The sequence below is a fragment of the Aquarana catesbeiana genome, linkage group LG01, assembly GCF_042186555.1.
Source record: "Aquarana catesbeiana isolate 2022-GZ linkage group LG01, ASM4218655v1, whole genome shotgun sequence".
NCBI classification, from domain to species: domain Eukaryota; kingdom Metazoa; phylum Chordata; class Amphibia; order Anura; family Ranidae; genus Aquarana; species Aquarana catesbeiana.
The window spans coordinates 742344264-742363422 of record NC_133324.1 but is presented as its reverse complement, the minus strand read 5'-3'; the positions used below and the strand labels follow the sequence as shown (position 1 = coordinate 742363422).

Below are 19159 nucleotides of genomic sequence, written 5' to 3'. Positions count from 1 at the left end.
GAGTAATGAATAACCAATCACGAGAAAAAAAAAAAAACCCACAGGAGTTTGGCTTGCATATGATTGGGTATTCAAAGTCTCACCTTATACGCCAACATTCACCTTGCAAAGTCAACAACCTCTATACTTTTTTTTTTTTTTTTATCTAAGCATATGGGAAAAACATAACACTGCATCAATAGGTACAGAGGACCAAGAAAGACTGTCGGTATCCATACACAGGGCAGTCATCAAGGACCGATTGTCTCCTCTATACCTTTTAACAGACGTTCTGGCACTCCTTTTTGACCCATGATTACATGGATTAAAAATCGCCAATGTTTCCCTTTGGTAGGCAGGATGAAAGTGGACATGCATCTATTTTCGGCCACATGCTGGACCATCAAGGTTATTAAGACCAAACACTAAAGCTGGCCATACACCTGTAGATTATCTGCAGATTTTCTATGGTTAGATGGAAAAAGTGCAACAGATTTCTCCATGTTCGCTAAACTGTGTGGATGGGAGGAACCTCCCACTTTTTCCATCTAACCATAGAAAATCTGCAGATAATCTATAGGTGTATGGCCAGCTTAAGGTTGCGTCCAGGTCCACTTTTACTCACCTGACCAGATGTGGATGGATACAGGAAGACATGTCTACTTACATCCAGTCACCCATAAAGGAGTACATTATACAATTTTTCCTCCATCACAAGACAGTGGGAAAACAAAAACCCAGAATGCACATGGAGGCCACATATTGAACATTCATTTCCATTCCGATTTCACACAGCAGGGATCAATCCAGGATCCCTTGCTGCAGACAGAATGTAAGGTGCCCATGTGACAGGAACCTCAAGAAATCAAGCCCCTTGTATGGTATGAAAGCAGTATTTTTCTTATGATGTACAGGCAATAAGTCGTCTCTCTTTAGTACTCCTCTGATCTGCTTTCATTTGTCTAAAGCTCGTCATACATGCCTAGATTTCTCTCATTCAACCTGTAAGCTTACCAAGAGAAAAATTAACAGATTCTTTCATCCAAGCTAAACAATCCATGGCAGATTGAATACCCAAACAGTGACTGCATCTGATTGGATGCAGTCACTGTCCGGTCGGCTCTCATCTACCCTACTCCTTCAAAATTTTAAAATCAGGCTTTGCTTAGTCGCATGGTGCCATCAGAGCCACCCAAAGCTTGATTTTTGGGCAACCCAGCGGTCCTTAACATCTAAGCCTAAACACCTGCCATCTCATGATCTCATTGGACATCTTTACAGGCTGCTGAAGCATTTTAATTGGCTAAGGGAGAAACCGACAGCACTAGAGTTTAACATGCCTAAACAAAAAGAATTTTAGATTTATTGAGAGATAGATATATATTTATTATATCTGGGGCCTATTGCAGAAAATTAAAAATCTGTAACATTCTGGTCGCTTTTGGGAATACAAGCTCACTGTTGCACACAATGTAGTTCAAGCCAGCAACATCAACACAAAGCTTACTATTGCACACGGTGTAGATCAAGCCAACAACAAATCTGCTCCCATTGGGAATTTATTAGTAAATTTCAGTGCATGTACGTCTATAGCAAAGCACAACCTGGTTTGTGTGATCTGGCAAGATTAATCCCGTCAAGAGTCTTTTTTTTTTTTTTTTTTTTTTAATAAAGAAGTCATCCTTGGAGTCCATGTAAAGTTCATGATGCCATTTGACTGCATATCTGGGAATCTAGCCATGGAGGTTATTGATCATGCAGTATTCAATAGACAAGCCTGGGATCCCACAGTGGACAAAAGAAAGCTTTTATGGCACCACATCCACCCATTTCCACTCTCAGCCAGACTCATTGAATGCTCTCCTTTTATTGTACTCTGGTGACCCATAGGCAATGCTAACTATGGATCATTTTATTTGTATGTCTGTTTTGATAAGTAGTAATGTCTTTTTCTAAAGAAGGGTTTGCACTTTATAGTAGGAGGAAACATCCAAAAGCGTATGTAGCTTTGTACAGAAAACAGGTGAATTGTGTTTGTTTTTTTCTGGTGGTGATTATTCCATCATTAGGCAAATAGATACCTATCAGCAATTAAGGTGTTTAAAATGACAAAGGACAGACCATAGACTTTAACAGGATACAAGTAATCAAGGCTGTTACTAGGAGGGTGATAATATCTGTTTAAAGAAGCCATAAACCTTGATGGGTTGTTTGTTTATAGACAGTTGCTAGCTTATTACTTTGTTATCTGGGTGTCCATGCTGAAATCACAGTTGTTCAAGCTAGCCTTCAAATTTGCTCAGTGGGTGGCCCTTTTGGCCATCTCCCGCCTTACATCCCTCAATAAAAAAAAAAAAAAAATGGGAGATGGCCAGAAGATTGCTGGCCAGACATCCCTACAGATGCAGCCACTGTTACGGAGTATTTTAACAACCAGTGTGGCTAGTTGTCAAAATCTAATAGGTAAAATTTTCACCATAAGTTGGCAACAACCCGTGCACTCCATCCATACAAAGACACCAAAACAAATACATTCAGAAATTAAGTTTATGTGTAACAAAATGGAATGATACAAGGAAAAAAGTATTGAACACGCTAACTGAAATATATTTAATACTTTGTACAAAATCCTTTGTTGGTAATGACAGCTTCAAGACGTCTCCTGTATGGAGAAACTAGTTGCCAGCATTGCTCGGGTGTGATTTTTGGCCTATTCTTCCACACAAACAAACAGTCTTCAAATCTTGAAGGTTCTGTAGGCCTCTTCTATGAACTCTGATCTTTGGTTCTTTCTATTGGATTCAAGTCAGGTGGCTGGGCCATTGTAGCAGCTTTATTTTCTGTCTTTGAAACCAATTGAGAGTGTTTCCTTGGCTTTGTGTTTGGGATCATTGTCTTGCTGAAATGTCCACCCACGTTTCATCCTCATCATCCCGGTAGATGGCAGATTTTTATCAAGAATATATCTTGGTACATTTTCCATTCATCCCTCCTGCAATGATAAGAAGTTTACCAGTACTGTATGCTGAAAAACAGCCACACACCATAATATTGCCACCTCCAAACGTCACAGTTGGTATGGTGTTTTTGGGGTGATGTGCAGTGCCATTTGACTTACAAACATGGTGTGCATTATGGCATCCAAAGAGTTCAATTTTGGTCTCATCTGACCAGATTATATATTCTCCCCAGTATTTCACAGGCTTGTCTAAATGTTGTGCAGCAAACTTAAAACGAGCTTCAATATGCTTTTTCTTCAGCAATGGAGTCTTGTGTGAAACCTTGGTAATGAGAAGCCTTTTTATAGGCCATCAGTTGAGACTGAACCAACTGATATTAATTTGCACTGACAAGGGACAGGATTGCGTTCTAATTACGGATAGGTTTCAGCTGGTGTCTTTGCTTTCCGTGCCTTTTTGCGCTTTTTTTCTTCATGTGTTCAAAACTTTCTCTGTGTTATTCCATTTTATTACACAACTTAATTTCTGAACATATTTGTTTTGGTTTCTTTGTATTGCATGTGTTGTTACCGGCATGTGGTGAAAATTTCATGTCAATAGCACCTTTAGAAATATGATTTACCTAGAAAAACGGTGACGTGTTCAATACTTATTTTAGTGTGTGTGTGATATATCAGCCCCAGTAAAAAAACTCAATGCTCCCACATTTGTGCTTCCTATAACCCCCTTTTAAAAATTGGTATTCTTCTCAGCAAGATCCATTTCAACAAAAACAGGCAGCCGTCTGCAGGGGGCTTCAAAAGGCCAAACAAAAAGTGGCAATGGGCCACCGGGTCAACATCAGGGGTGTAAACTCTTGCTTTACATTTCCTATAGTACTTCCATTTGTCAGTTCCTGAAGAAAACCAGTCCTAATGTGTGACCACACATGGAGGGAAAGAGCGCTTACAAAGAAAGTATGATGAAGATTGACATCTTCTGATTTACAGTTCACTTGCAGGATGAAAGCGTGTATGGCCAAATGTTTAGATGAATGTGTTTATACTGCTCATTGAAACAGGAATTTCCCACCTGTGATACCAGGACAGTCCATAACCATACATCATCGAGTAGACAGATCAAGGCAGAACTGAAAAGTGCTAAAACTGAATCATAAGTGCGTGCCTGAGCAGCTGCGTTTTTATCAGGAGGATACAGTCACTGAACCATTCTTGCGATCTCTCTTCAAAGCTGTATTCCAGAAAGCACCTTTTTTTTATTTTTTCAAAGATGTGTAATGAAAATGTATGATAATCTGATCGTTCGTACACTGCTTTCGGGAACCGATCATGACAGTTCATCTGATATTATCTGATGGGACAAGCGTGAAAATTTTTCTTGTTCGATACCAGATTGTACGATTTTCATTTAATCAGTACAGTTGTCATTCGAAAAAAAACAATTCAAATACATTTCAACACATTACATTACTTCCAAGTTTTAGAAAACTCTTCGTCAACAGATTAGCCTGAAATAAGAAAAAAAAAAAAAAAAAAGAAGAAGAAGAAGGACGACAATTTGTCTGATAATCTCATTGTGTGTAGCAGGCATTAGCAAACAAACGTAATAGCACTTTGTGTTGTGTGCGCTCTTATGTGGGACTTTTACTTTTTAAAAATGGTCAAGAAGTTCACTATGCTAATTACCAGAGACAGACAAATCCTAAAAGCCAGGTAACCATCTACTGACTTACGTAAGGCAATATTACTTTAGTTATGTTGTTTGAGGAACCTAGATCATCTAGGGAATAAATAAAAATTCCGAAGTATCTTGGCAGTTGTAACAGTTCAATAGTACTTCTATTGGGGGATTTCTGCTATTTGTTCTGCTTCAAGTAATCTGTCACTTAGCACGGGGCACATAAGCATGCTGATACTTAGCATATTTGCTAATATACGGTACTTCTCATAAAGTCATTATTGAATCCCAATGCTTACCAACCCTAGTATCCTTGCTCAAGATAGAAATTTTGTGTGATTGGATGTGGTTTGAAAAAAAAAAAAAAAAAAAAAAAAAGTTAATTTCTAGGTTCTCCCATTTCTCCCCGAAAATCTTGAAATTCTAAGCGTATCAGTAGAACTGAATGTACCAAACAATTATTGTAATATTTAGGCTGCCTGTAATGATTCAAGCTTGAGTGGGTGCCAAAAACGTGTTCTTACAGGTGAATGACATAATCAGATGGATCTGGCAAGGACTCCCAAAGCTGGCTGGGGGCAACTGAAGCACTGTACAATGACCACATACGTTGGCAGAAGCAGCCATTACATGAATGGATATTCAGTCTCACAAATTTGTAATTCAAGCTCATTGCAACCAGTCAGGATATTACTAATAAAAAGTTTTCACTAATATGGGGGCAAATGCTACATCATACTGTTCACACCAGTTTATTGGTAAAACCGTTAGTACGGCATTATCACATCTATGGAGACAAGCATCACAAAATGAATTCAGGTAATGTATATATTTAATTGAAATTCTGCTAGATTCCCCATAATCCTAGTTAATTATTACATATTTCACTAGCACAATCAGATGACTTTTTCGTTCTCATTTGAAGAGGTATATAGCAGAAAACTGCATTGTATAAAATCAAACAGTGCAGACAAGCTTTAGGCTCCATGCATACAGGAATTAAGGGGAAAAAAAAAAGCCAGTTCCCTTGGCAAAAAAACAAACACTCAAAGAGACATTTTGTACACACGTTCAGGCGCGTTGAGTTATTAGAAATTTTTCTGACAGAAAACTCCAATCAAAAACGCAAACCAGGATATTTTCCTGCCTCTAAACGAGAAGCTTTAAGTGTTACTAAACCCAGAACAGTACAATCAGCCTGTATATGGAGTAAAGCATGCTTGTTATACTCACTGTGGAACCTAAGGGGTTAATCCTCTGCATTGTGTAAAAAGGCTGTTTGATCCAGTCTTCTCTGATCCTCTCCTTTTACTGTCCCCAATTCATCTCCTGATATGACAGAGCCTTTCGTGTCAGTGTGCACATGCTCAGTTTGGTGTGTATTGCTAAAGAGTTTTTTTTTTTTTCTCTTGGGAGGGTGCATGTGATCAGCACAGGGCCAAGACATCAGAACTGTCCAGACAGAGGGTCAGGGGTCCTGTATCCTTACAGGACAGTCAGAGTGGAATGAAAACTCCTCCTACAAGCTTTAACCAGACACTGATAGAAGTCATAAGACTTCTATATACTGCTGATGAGAAAAGGTATTTAGCCATTTATATTTACTAAAATAATTGTATTTCCATGTACTGTGGGAGAGCAGATATAGTGAATGCAGGGTCCTGGATTAAGTAACACTTTAAGGACAGCCATACGCAGTGTGAATTTCTTGGTTGCAGAAAAAAAAATTTGCACGATTCCCCCCATCAACACAGACAGTGGTGATAGGGGAATCCCTCCTGCCGAGGCATTGTCTGCTTCCAGCAGGGGCAGGCGGGGGAAGCCATCCCTGCCGGGAGAAGACAGTGATTATCGATAGCGGCTATAGCAGCCGCCAGCAACAATCACAAGTGAATGCGGCAGGCTGGTTTTACCCAAGTTGATTGATCAACTTGGTATATTCAGCCTGCATTATTAACCGGCCAAGATTCGAACAGTGTATGGCCGGCCTAAAATATGCCTCTAAACATCCCAATATGCATGGACACATAAGATAACAATGAGATGCTTCTACACACAAAACTCAGCGTTTTAATAAGGCAGTATACATGGACCCTTAGGGATTTTAAAATAGAACTAACATTATAATACACAAAACTAATAACGTGTTATTGGATCAAATAAATACCTGCAAATCACACAGAAGCTCAAAGAAGACTTTGAACAAAACAGTTTTCGTTTACTCTGAATAAAACAAAACTATATGATTTTTGATTTCTTTCAATATACTAACATTTGAGTCTACTTTTGTTTCAGATATTTATTTACAGGATGTCCATGCAATACATTTCAGCACTGCATTTTCAGTTTATAGCACGCCTGCACAATAAGTACATGAACATTTTGGCAAGAGACAAATTCAGAAACCCAAGCCTTTGCTTGTTTATGCATATTATCACATATTTAGAACTAGCTTCTAGCAGTGTTTGGGAACTTATTTAAATACATTAGACTGCTATACTACAGAACAGAATCCATGGAGACCATAGGATCTTCCTGGGTGGCTAGCTAAGAACAGCTCTGGGCTGCAGACCTCCACAGTGGTAGTCACAATGGTTTGGTAGATGTCTTAGTCATTTTACTGAATGTCTCTTTACAGATAATTTGCTGAGGAAGTCCCTCTGACTGGTATCCCACATTTAAGAGCACAGAATGTCTGGTCTAAAACAAGACTAGTAGTGTAATAATGGCTTTGAAAATTAGTTTAAGTGAGAAACCACTAAAAAGTTTTTAACTCCAGGTATGGTTTTTATTTCAGTTACTTTGGTCCAGCAGAAGTATGCATACCATACCTGAGGGACCACTGTGGAAGTGCAGAATCAATGTAAAAGTTGCTGCTACTAAAGCGATGGTCTTCCATATCAACTTGCTGCCCTTTTGTACAGCGAACACAGGTGTTCTGAGGATGGCAGCCATGCCAAGTAAGTGACTCCGTGTTCACTATGCAAAAGGGCAGCCTTTCAGCACTGGACCAGAACTTGAGAGAAATACCTACGAAATCATTCCTCGCTTCCACAGGTATGACATATGTATATTTAAACTGGTACAATCTGGACCAAATTCAACTTTGATTAAAAACCGTACCTGAAATTCAAAGGCTTACACACATGGGTATCAATTAGATAAAGCAAAAAAGTACCTGCATGTATGTGGGCATTCAGGTGTATTCAGGAAGAATATTATAAGTGATTAATTTGGTGAGCAGTTTGCAAAGATTGAACAGAGACAATTTTGTGGAAGTATTGGAAGCACAATCCATTTTTTCCCCCTCAATGCACCTGAAATCTATTACTTAGTATAAAGATAAGGCTGGCAATGCAATAAATCATTTTTTTTGTTCAACCCACTGGCTTGAAAGGAAAAAAAAAAAAAAAAAAAAAAAAAAAAAAAAAAAAAAAAACTAGCAGATTCCCCCATCCACACATTCAATGTGGATGGGGGAATCCCTCCCGCTGTGCTTTTGTGCAGGGAGACTTCCCAGCCATCAGAATACAATAATTAGTGCTGATGGCTATACCAAGGGTCACTAACCATTCAGGAAAAACCCGAAAGGCTGGCTGTATACAAGTTGATTGATAAATTAACCTGTATACAACCAGCCTACCCATACATGGATTTAGCTAGTCCCTGCTGAATCAGCCAAATTTCAATCCATGTACGTCCACCACCTTAACTCATAGCATGCACTCCAATTTCACTTTATTATAAGAAATTAGAAACATGAAAGATAATTGGTTGTTATAGGTAAAGGAATTTTGCATACTTTACCTCATCAAATAAACCAGAACCAGAGTGGCCTATGACAGTTGGTTAGCTTTGTTCAAACTGTACACCATAGGGACCAGTCTTAGCCACTGGTACAATGTGTCACACTGTTGGTTAAGGTTTGTTCCCTTTTTCCATAAAATGGAAAGGATTACCACTTAGTCATGGAGAAAGTTTTTCCATTCACTGGACAATTCATGCAAATGCTAGTTCCTGCTACTAATACTCATTTGTCGCTTCTATATTAACTTTGCAAAGCCAATTCATTATAAGCAATGCTCAAATTTCCTGTACACGGGCTTTGTATGGCCACCCCAAAATTCCTCCAAAATTATCATTGAGCAAAAATAAAATAGATGCAAATCCACTCATGTTTCCTCAAATCCTTATTAAGAGTCAAGTACAGCCTCCAGGAATTGCAGGTACATGCTGAAAATAATCAATTGTTCAGGTAAAAAAAAAAAAAAAAAAAAAAAGGAATAGTGCTCATTCAAGTCCTAAAAGCCAATTATAACATCCTTCCTACTGATAAGATACAAGTGCAGAGTCAGGGAGTGGACTGGAGAACAAACAATGGAAAAACCATCAAGACGACACTTCACTATGAATTGAAAACAAAGCTAAATCTTTAAAGCCTTGAGATTACACGTGGAATCCTGAGAAGAGAACAATGGCACAATCTCCTTCATAAGAGGAAATGAAAGAAATACACTGGGAAAGCAAGTAGACGCTAATAAAAATAAAGCCACTTATATTAAAGTTTTGGCCTGAGGGATTCCGACATTTCAGCGCATTTTATCATCTCCCTGCCCTTTTATACCCAACACCAAAGTGTTAAATAAGTGTGGGTTGCATAGGAGTGTTTGTCCTTAGAACAGTACAAGCAGCATTACCTGTAAAGTAAGCAAGGGTGGCATGTCATAGCTAGAAACCCTCCTGGGCACCTTTATCAGATCCGATGTTCTTCACTAAGAAACTTTGTGAAAACTAAGCAGTTATGCAAGTAAAGAAAATATTGATATTGTCCAAAAACATGGCGTCCTGCAGGCCAAGGTCACTTTTCTTTTCGGTTTCTTTTATTTTGTAAGGCGGCCGTAAACTTTGATAAAATTGCGTACGGCATAATAAATTGGATGTCTAGTAAGAAAGGCAACTCGCGTAACAAAACTCAAGCAGAGACAGGTCTGCTCATGTCAAATATTAAACAATATGTTATGTTAATGTTATCTCACAGGAGGGGAAAAAAAAAGAAAAAAAAGATTCAGAAGTAAAATTGACATCCAATGAATGTGAGCAAAAGGTGCCAGGGATTGGCTGACATCATTACCCAAGTATGACAAGGGTCATACTTGGTCAATGATGGGAATTTTCCAGCCGGCAGCTGAATGGGGCCTTCTCTCTCCCCATCAGGTCAGCCTTCCTTTTGATTGACAGTAGTTGGCAGATATAACCGCCACTATTGCGCTAGTCTAGCAGATTTGGAATACGTCCACCGTATAAAAAAAAGAGGCAAACTGTATTTAGGAACAAGTCACTTGGCATCTCCGTCAGGCTCAGCCCACCCACCAGCTCCTCACTACTGTGCCTGCATGCGATAGGCACATTGTCCAGGTCAACCTTACTGAGCGGCACTGAGGACGGGGTGTCTACTATGGACATCTTAGCTCCCATCATGCCTCCTGCGACAGATTCTTGTACCCGTTACCATGATTTGGTCACAAGTATCAACATTCGTTATGTGGAGGCACAACAATTCTAAAGAGTGTCTACCCTTGAATTCCAGGGTTTGTGTTGCCACCCCACAAAAAAAAAAAAAAAAAAAAAAAAAAGTAAGAGCAGAGTACATATCTGCAGAATAATGGGAACTTTTCTGTACTTGCAGGAACTTTGAAAGGATACAAAAAAATGGAGAAAAGCACATGTATTGAAGAGATCTATTGCACTTTTTTTTTTTTTTTTTCTTTTTTTATTGTGCACTGCCATTCACATTAAAAAAGGGGAAAAAGAAAACTAATACAAGCACTAGTACTTCTCAGTCCACCCTAAATGCTACAGCAATTTGTGGCTCAGTGGTCAGCTCATTCTACAATGCTTTTAAAAAAAGATAAACCTCATCCAGCTCTCACTATCAAACTGTCAACTAGTCATCCTTGTGTTTGCTTTAGGAAGAGAAAGGATTTATGAGTTGATCTGAAGTGGACAAGCCCTTTAATCAAGTACAGGTGAACTTATTTAAGTGTCAAGGTTAATAATTATCCAGTGTTATCACAGAAGAATACTTAGAATATGACTTGCTTGAGGCGGCCCCACTGACTGAACCACTATGGAAAACTATGGCTGAGTTCATCGTTACTCAATTTTCAAAGTTGGGAAAACTTAAAAAAAAAAAAAAAAAGGGGAAGGATGTGATTTCTGGCCCCAGTTAATCATCCCGTAGATATGCAGTCGTAGCAGTGCTGTGCGCAGATGCAGCGTTTATCCACGTCTGAACACAGCAGCCTATCAGGCCTCATCTGCCTGTCTGAATGAGGCTAAACCATGTTGAAAGCCGGGTGGCAGCATGTTTAAATTGATAGTCAGCACTTCCAATATGATTTATACTCAACATCATACAGGAACTATTGTCAATAAAGCTTCTTGAAGCTTGCTGAAGGCTTTAAACAATTTCTTCGTAAACGTTTGCTGTACATATTGCACTTTCACATTCTGAAGTTCATGTGTGTTGCAGCCCTTGCTGTACCTGTGAAAAGCAATCTGTGCTTTTCAAAGGTGTCTGACAGGTGCTGAGGAGGTGAAATGCCTCATTGATTTTAAGGGGTCACATTCGGTACCGCCCTCCTAATTTAACATCATTTAAATTGTTGCTGCAACCACAAAGCAGAGAACTGCAGCGTATGTAAAGCTCTGAGAGGCTGCATGTCCTTGTTTTGTTTACCTGGGCCAGCTGGTCTCCAAACTGAAGATATGGCCCGTTACTTAATTCTATCTGGCCCTTGGGGCACGATTCCATCCACTGACACCAACAATTGGGCATATGTCCTTCCAATGACACCAGTGAAGGGACACAATTCCTCCCAATGACACCAACAGTGAGGAACAATTTTTACAACACAAAACTATGGGGCACTATTCCTTCCACTGACACCAACAGTTGGGCATATGTTCTCCCACTGACACTAATGAAGGGGCACAATTCCTCCTAATGACACCAACAATGGAGCAAAATTATTCCCACTAAACACCAACAATGGGACACTATTCCTACCACTGACACCAACAATGAGCCATTGTTGTTTACTCCCACTGGCCTCAGTCTCACCCTCACAAAGTCTGAAGGACAGTATACTGGCACTTTGTTTAGAAAAAGTTTGGAGACCTCTGACCTGGGCAGTCAATCTGTGGCTCAACTGCCTGCTTTTACCTCCCTCTGACTGCCCGTGTGAACAACCACTTAACTCAATCCACCAATTAGAAAAATACATTGACTGCAATTACTCATCTACTTTAAAAATTGCTAGCTGCCTGGCTGTTACACTGCCCAACTGGCACTAAAAATGTGAGTTGCTGACCTGGAACAAGAATGCAGATCAGGAACGTTGGAGAAGATTAAGACTACCTGATCTGCATGCTTTTATATACACTATATTGTTAAAAGTTTTGGCACGCACATGACCTTTAATGGCATCACAGTCTTAGGCTGTCCATACACTATACAATTTTCTTATTCAATTTCCTTTAGATTTACCTTCAACTATGTAGTACAAGGGCCTACCTGATTGCATACAAATTGAAAGTGTTTAGGTCTGACCTCATATTATATGGTTTTGGTAAATCTAAAGGAAAGTTGAACAAGAAAATTGTATAGTGTATGGCCAGCCACAGTCCATAGGGTTGAATATTGAGTTGGCCCATCCTTTGCAGCTATAACAGCTTCAACTCTTCTGGGAAGGCTGTCCACAAGGATTTGGAGTGTGTCTATGGTAATGTTTGATCATTCTTCCAGAAGCGCATTTGTGAGGTCAGGCACTGATGTTGGATAAGAAGGCATGGCTTGAATCTCTGCTCTAATTCATCTCAAAGGTGTTCTATTGGCTTGAGGTCAGGACTCTGTGCAGACCAGTCAAGTTCCTCCACCCCAAACTTGCTCATCTATGTCTTAATGGATCTTGCTTTGTGCACTGGTCCAAATCATTTGGTGGAGGGGGGGGGGGGGGATTATGATGTGGGGTTGTTTTTAAGGAGTTGGGCTTGGCCCCTTAGTTCCAGTGAAGGGAACTCTTAAGGCGTCAGCATACCAAGACATTTTAGACAATTTCACGATCCCAACTTTGGGGGAACAGTGTGGGGATGGCTCCTTCCTGTTCCAACATGACTGCGCACCAGTACACAAAGCAAGGTCCATAAAAACATGGATGAGTGAGTTTGGGTGGAGGAACTTGACTGTCTTGACCTCAACCCAATAGAACACCTTTGGGATAAATTAGAGAGGATACTGTGAGCCAGGCCTTCTCATCCAACATCAGTTACTGACCTCACAAAACGTGCATCTGGAAGATTGTCTATGGGAATGTTTGACCATGCTCCTAAACCTTGTGGACAGCCTTTCCAGAAGAGTTGAAGCTGTTGTAGCTGCAAAAGGGTGGGCCAACTCAATGTTGAAACCTATGGACTAAGACCCCATATACGCTATTTGATCTTCTGCAGATTTCTGTCTTCAGATTTACCAAAACATGTAGTGCAAGGGCCTGTCTGATTGCATACAAATTGAAACTCTTATGCCGCGTACACACGGTCGGACTTTTCATCTACAAAAGTCCAACGGACGCCGACGGACTAAAGCTGGCTGGTAATCCGATCGTGTGTGGGCTTCTCCGGACTTTCAGCAGACTTTTTCAGCCTCAAATCCGACGGACTTTAGATTTGAAACATGCTTCAAATCTTTACGTCGTAACTACGACGGACCCCGAAATCCGCTCGTCTGTGTGCTAGTCCGACGGACAAAAACCCATGCTAGGGCAGCTATTGGCTACTGGCTATGAACTTCCTTATTTTAGTCCGGTGTACGTCATCACGTACGAATCCGTCGGACTTTTGTGTGGTCGTGTGTAGGCAAGTCCGTTCGTTAGAAAGTCTGCTGCAAGTCTGCCGAAAGTCCGCCGGAAGTCTGTCGGACAGGCTGTCGGACTTTTGTAGATGAAAAGTCCGACCGTGTGTACGCGGCATTAAGGTTTGACCTCATAATATATGGTTTGCCTGAGGCGTTTAGTCTCAGACAAGAATGTGAGATTCTTATAGTCAGTAAGAATGAGAACCGGCACAGTGGTACCTTCGAGGTGATGTCTCCATTCTTTCAGGGCTAAAATGATCGCTAACAGCTCTCTTTCACCAATCTTGTACTTGCACTCCGCAGGTGACAATTAAAGTGTGTGTGTGTGTGTATGTGTGTGTATATGTGTGTATATGTGTGTATATGTGTGTATATGTGTGTGTATGTGTGTGTATGTGTGTGTGTATGTGTGTGTGTATGTGTGTGTGTATGTGTGTGTGTATGTGTGTGTGTATGTGTGTGTGTATGTGTGTGTGTGTATGTGTGTGTATGTGTGTGTATATGTGTGTGTATATGTGTGTGTATGTGTGTGTATGTGTGTGTATGGGCAGGTGTTCCAATACTGTGGACATTTAAGCAGCTTTAAATTATTCACACACTTGTGTGCATATAATCACGTACACAATTTTATTGATCTGCATACTTGCTCAGGGTCAGAACGATAAAGCAAGAGTGTTAGAACAGCCAGGCAACATGCATTTTCAGGAAAGGTAAGAAATGGCAGCCTCAGTGGTTGCCCCATAACAGGGTTCCTTTAACTGCTATTTTGCATGGCACTGCAACAGGAAAAGGTGCCAAACAGGTGAGATGCCAGGCTCCATGTAAAACAGCTGGGCTAACAGCCTTGTGTGCGAAGGCGAATGTGCGTGTCAGAGGCTTTCCCCGAGGACAAACAATGACAACGCGGATGAAAATAAACATACCTTACAGAAAAGCCCACTCACTGCGAGTGTACACAGATACCCCCATGTGCCCGCGTTATATCTATACCCAAGTATAAACAATAGGCAGGGAATAAAAACACTGCATTCCTGACGCAAGAATTTCGCTTTAAAGACCTAGATGGATAGATAGTTGCCAGCGGCTTTACTTTTATTTATTTTTCTCATACGGTTTTGAGGCCACATTACACACACACACACCACACAATGCCAGGATCTGCCACTGGCTACAATCAAATAATCCCTGTGTAAAGGCTAAACGTAGCCTGTTTTATGATCATGACCAGGACGCGCGTTTCAAAGTACATTTGTCTAGTAATGTTAACCCCGAAGAGGTAACTCCATCTGTCTGAGCAATGTGATACTGGAAGGAAGAGCAGTGAAGTCACGCTGTATGTAACCAATACTTATTTCTGTAGTATACTCTTATATTTGGCGATAGTCATACGGAATCCATTGCGCCGCCTCATTTAATAAGACGGTGCAACTAGAAATTAAATCGCTTTTCATGTTGCGATTGCACTTCACACCTCCTTTATAAAAGAAAAAGATCGATTGAACAGTAATGCCCGGTACACACGATGATATTATCAGACAAATGATTGTCCTTTTTTTGCATGCTAATCTCAACAAAAATGAAGAGGTTTCTAAAGTACGAAAACTCTAGTACGACAGAATAACAAACGAAAAAACATAAGCGATGTCATGGTTTGTATTGAATTTTCGGACAACTGTACTGATTAAATGAAAATCGTACAAGGAAGATTTTCGTGCATGCACCATAAGGATAATATTGGATGAACTGTCCCTCCTAGATTGTAAGCTCTAACGAGCAGGGCCCTCTGATTCCTCCTGTATTGAATTGTATTGTAATTGTACTGTCTGCCCTAATGTTGTAAAGCGCTGCATAAACTGTTGGCACTATATAAATCCTGTATAATAATAATAACCGTTGTGATCGGCTATCGAAAGCTGTGTACTAACGATCAGATTATTGTACGATCAATTCGAAAGCGGTATTTTTCGTACAAGTTTCGGATGGCGTGTACAAGCCATAAGACTGATTCTGAGACTAGAGAAAACACCAGCGGCAGGATCTCCATAGAGATCACCTGTCCATTGTCCATGCCTGTGGAATCTCTCCTCTGTATACAGATGCCGCTCTATTGCTGGAGGGACCTCTGCTCAACATCGTGTTGATGGGAGCGACATGTCACTGCCTAGCTAAATAAGGAGCCTTTCTATAGGGGTAAACCAGAAGCTTATCAGCGATCCTGCCTCTTGCCACTGGAGATTTAGACAAATCACTAGCGGCAGAGTTGCCCATCTGACATCAGCCTAGAGATGCTCAAATTGTGAACATCTCATAGACAGGTATAGATAACTATGGGCAGCATGGTAAAGCTTGATTATGCAGTGTGTGGGCTATTGAATTCTGACAGCTGGCCCTCACGGATGGCTGTCGGAACACCCACACAGCAGCTGCATCTGACTGGTCATTTTCTGCAGACTACTTTAAAGGACGTTGGGCAGGAAGATGTCGACAGGGCCACCCATGGCTTGCATTTTTGACAGTTCATGAAGAACCATCCAAAATTTGCTCAGGTGTGTGGGAAGCTTTAGTGGTGAGCATTTTTGCCTTGCAGCACTGGGGTTGTCGGGTCAAATCCCGGTCAGAACACTATCTGCATGGAGTTTGCATGTTCTGCCTGTGGGTTTTCTTCAAGTATCTGGTTTCCTCCCACACTCCAGACATGCTGGTATGTAAACTGGCTACTGTCTAATTTGGCCCTAGTATGTGTACACTTCTTCTGATCTCCCCCGTGGACTTCTCTACTTTTCATCTTCTCCATCTCTAGACATTTTAGGAAATATGCTACATTTCCCCCCCTTTAGTAGATTCCTTCCTGAAATAACAGAAGTGTCTGTCTCCATTCCTAGAAGGCTCTGTACCATGGCAGACAACCCCCAGCCACCGGATCCAGAACTAGATGCTTAAAGTAGAACTAAAGGCACTGTCAAGCTGGCCATACATGCATCCAAAGTCAGCCAGTTCAGCAAGGACTGGTCAAACTTCGATCCATCTGTGGGCAACCTGGTTGTACAAAAGTCCATCTACCGATCGAGTCCTGCACAACCACCCTGTTGAGCCTTTCCTGACTCTGGCTATAGCACTGATCAGTGTATTCTGATGGTGGAGAAATCTCCTTGGTGTCAGAACACAATAGCACACCTAGAGGATTGACCGTGTGGATGGGAGAATTGGACCCCCCCCCAACCCGCCGGTTGGTGCTGTGCCCCATAGCCAAAATAGGAAGTGAGCGGAGATCCCTGGTTGTCACCAGAACAAGTGCCACCTCTATTTCTGCTCTGGTGACAAATGTGGAATTATCCTTAGCTGTCAGTGATAATGGTAAACAGGACAAATAGAGAAGGTGTCCACAAACAGGGGCACAGACAGCAATAAAAATCTGACAGATGTTCTAATCCATGTCCACTCTATTCAAAACGTAGGGGGAACAAAAAAAAAAAAAAGTTTTCCTTTCGTTCTATTTTAGGTGATTGGTGTATTATTGCCAGTCCCCCATGCAGTTCTGGTGAGGGTGATCAGGACCCTGGGCAGAGTGATGGATGTGGGGTGATGTCACCCCCTCTCCAGTCATCCTTATTAGAAGTCTCTTGCCATCTTCCCATTGATGATCGCCCGGCCTCCCTCCCCCTACAAGGAAAGCTGGGAGAGGGCACAGGATGGGGGATGAATAGGAAGCATAGATCCGGGTCACTCAGCATCTCCCATCAATCAATGACAGCTCACACACCGGCCGATCTGCAATACACACAGCCCAGTCCGATCAGGACATCTCCCAGCCATCCGTCCAATCACTGATACATTGTAATCACATCCCAATGGATGATACATTGTAATCACACCCCCATTAAATCGTAATCAGACGATGATCCCCATTACATTGTAATCAGATCTCCATGACATCATCCTTGCCTAAAAACAATCCATCCCATGGCAGGATCAGAGTCATGTATAGGGATGGGGGGGGGGATCAGAGCCATGTATAGGGATCAAATTGGAGATTGGGGGGGGGGGGGGAAATCAGAGTCATGCATAGGGATTGGGGGGGGGGGAAATCAGAGTCAGGCATAGGGATGGGGGGGGGGGAAATCAGAGTCATGCATAGGGATTGGGGGGGGGGGGGAAATCAGAGTCATGCATAGGGATTGGGGGGGGGAATCAGAGTCATGCATAGGGATTGGGGGGGAATCAGAGTCATGCATAGGGATTGGGGGGGGGGAAACAGAGTCATGCATAGGGATGGGGGGGGGGGAATCAGAGTCATGCATAGGGATGGGGGGGGGGGAATCAGAGTCATGCATAGGGATTGGGGGGGGGGAAACAGAGTCATGCATAGGGATTGGGGGGGGGGAAACAGAGTCATGCATAGGGATTGGGGGGGGGGGAAATCAGAGTCATGCATAGGGATTGGGGGGGGGGAATCAGAGTCATGCATAGGGATTGGGGGGGGGGGGGATTATCAGAGTCATGCATAGGGATTGGGGGGGGGAATATCAGAGTCATGCATAGGGATTGGGGGGAGAATCAGAGTCATTTATAGGGATTGGGGGGGGGGGGAAATCAGAGTCATGTATACGAATGGTAGGGGGGAATCAGAGTCATGTATACGAATGGTAGGGGGGGAAATCAGAGTCATGTATACGAATGGTAGGGGGGGAAATCAGAGTCATGTATACGAATGGTAGGGGGGGGGAATCAGAGTCATGTATACGAATGGTAGGGGGGGGAATCAGAGTCATGTATACGAATGGTAGGGGGGGGGGAATCAGAGTCATGTATACGAATGGTAGGGGGGGGGAATCAGAGTCATGTATACGAATGGTAGGGGGGGGGGGGGAATCAGAGTCATGTATACGAATGGTAGGGGGGGGAATCAGAGTCATGTATACGAATGGTAGGGGGGGAATCAGAGTCATGCATAGGGATCAGATGGGGGGGGGGGATCAGAGTTTCTCTCCATCACTTCTCTCCTCCCGGGGTGCACAGTGGCCCCGCTCATCACCAATGACAGTCCACTCACCTGCTCACACTCCTCATGCTCGTACACAGCACCCACGTCCCCCGGATGAGTGCATTCAATCCCCGAACACAACAACCCAAGCCTCCGTCCGTCTCCAGGGAATAGCTCCTCTACCAATGCTTGCACACTGCCAGTGTATAGTATGTGAACGCGAACAGCCCACGGGAGCCGCACATGCGCAGACATCAGAGAAGGCGGGCCCGGCCAGGTACACAGCGCACTGATGAGAGGAGGCAGGTACATAGAGATGAGAATAGAGGCGTGGCCGGCCAGGTGTCCTTCCCTGCAGGTTGGAGATGGCTCCTCTGTCAGTCCCTGTACAGCAGTGTGTGAGAATCCTCTCTGTGGGATTTCTGCCCGCCCCAGTTGTTTCCTTGGAGTAGGTTGCACATGGGACTCTATGGTTGGCTTGTTTTATTCAGAAGAGTTTGCAATGTGCAATTAGGGAACAGAGGGACAGGATTTATCACAAAATATGAATATAGCAATCATGTTTCTGAAGCTACCTGTACTTCTGACCAGGGCTAATCACCCTTTGTGGGGTGGAGATCCACCTGAACAACATGGAAGACATCAAAGCTC

At 42.2% G+C, this 19159-nt stretch overlaps 1 protein-coding gene across 1 annotated transcript in view; it reads right to left on the bottom strand.

Moving 5' to 3' along the window:
- Window positions 1-18748, bottom strand: part of FHDC1 (FH2 domain containing 1) — a 74951-nt gene extending 56203 nt beyond the window's left edge. Inside the window, exon 1 of the mRNA XM_073605247.1 lies at window positions 18578-18748. The gene's annotated coding sequence lies outside the window, so the exon portion shown is untranslated. The remainder of the gene's footprint in view (window positions 1-18577) is intronic.
- Between the last annotated feature and the right edge of the window lie 411 nt (window positions 18749-19159).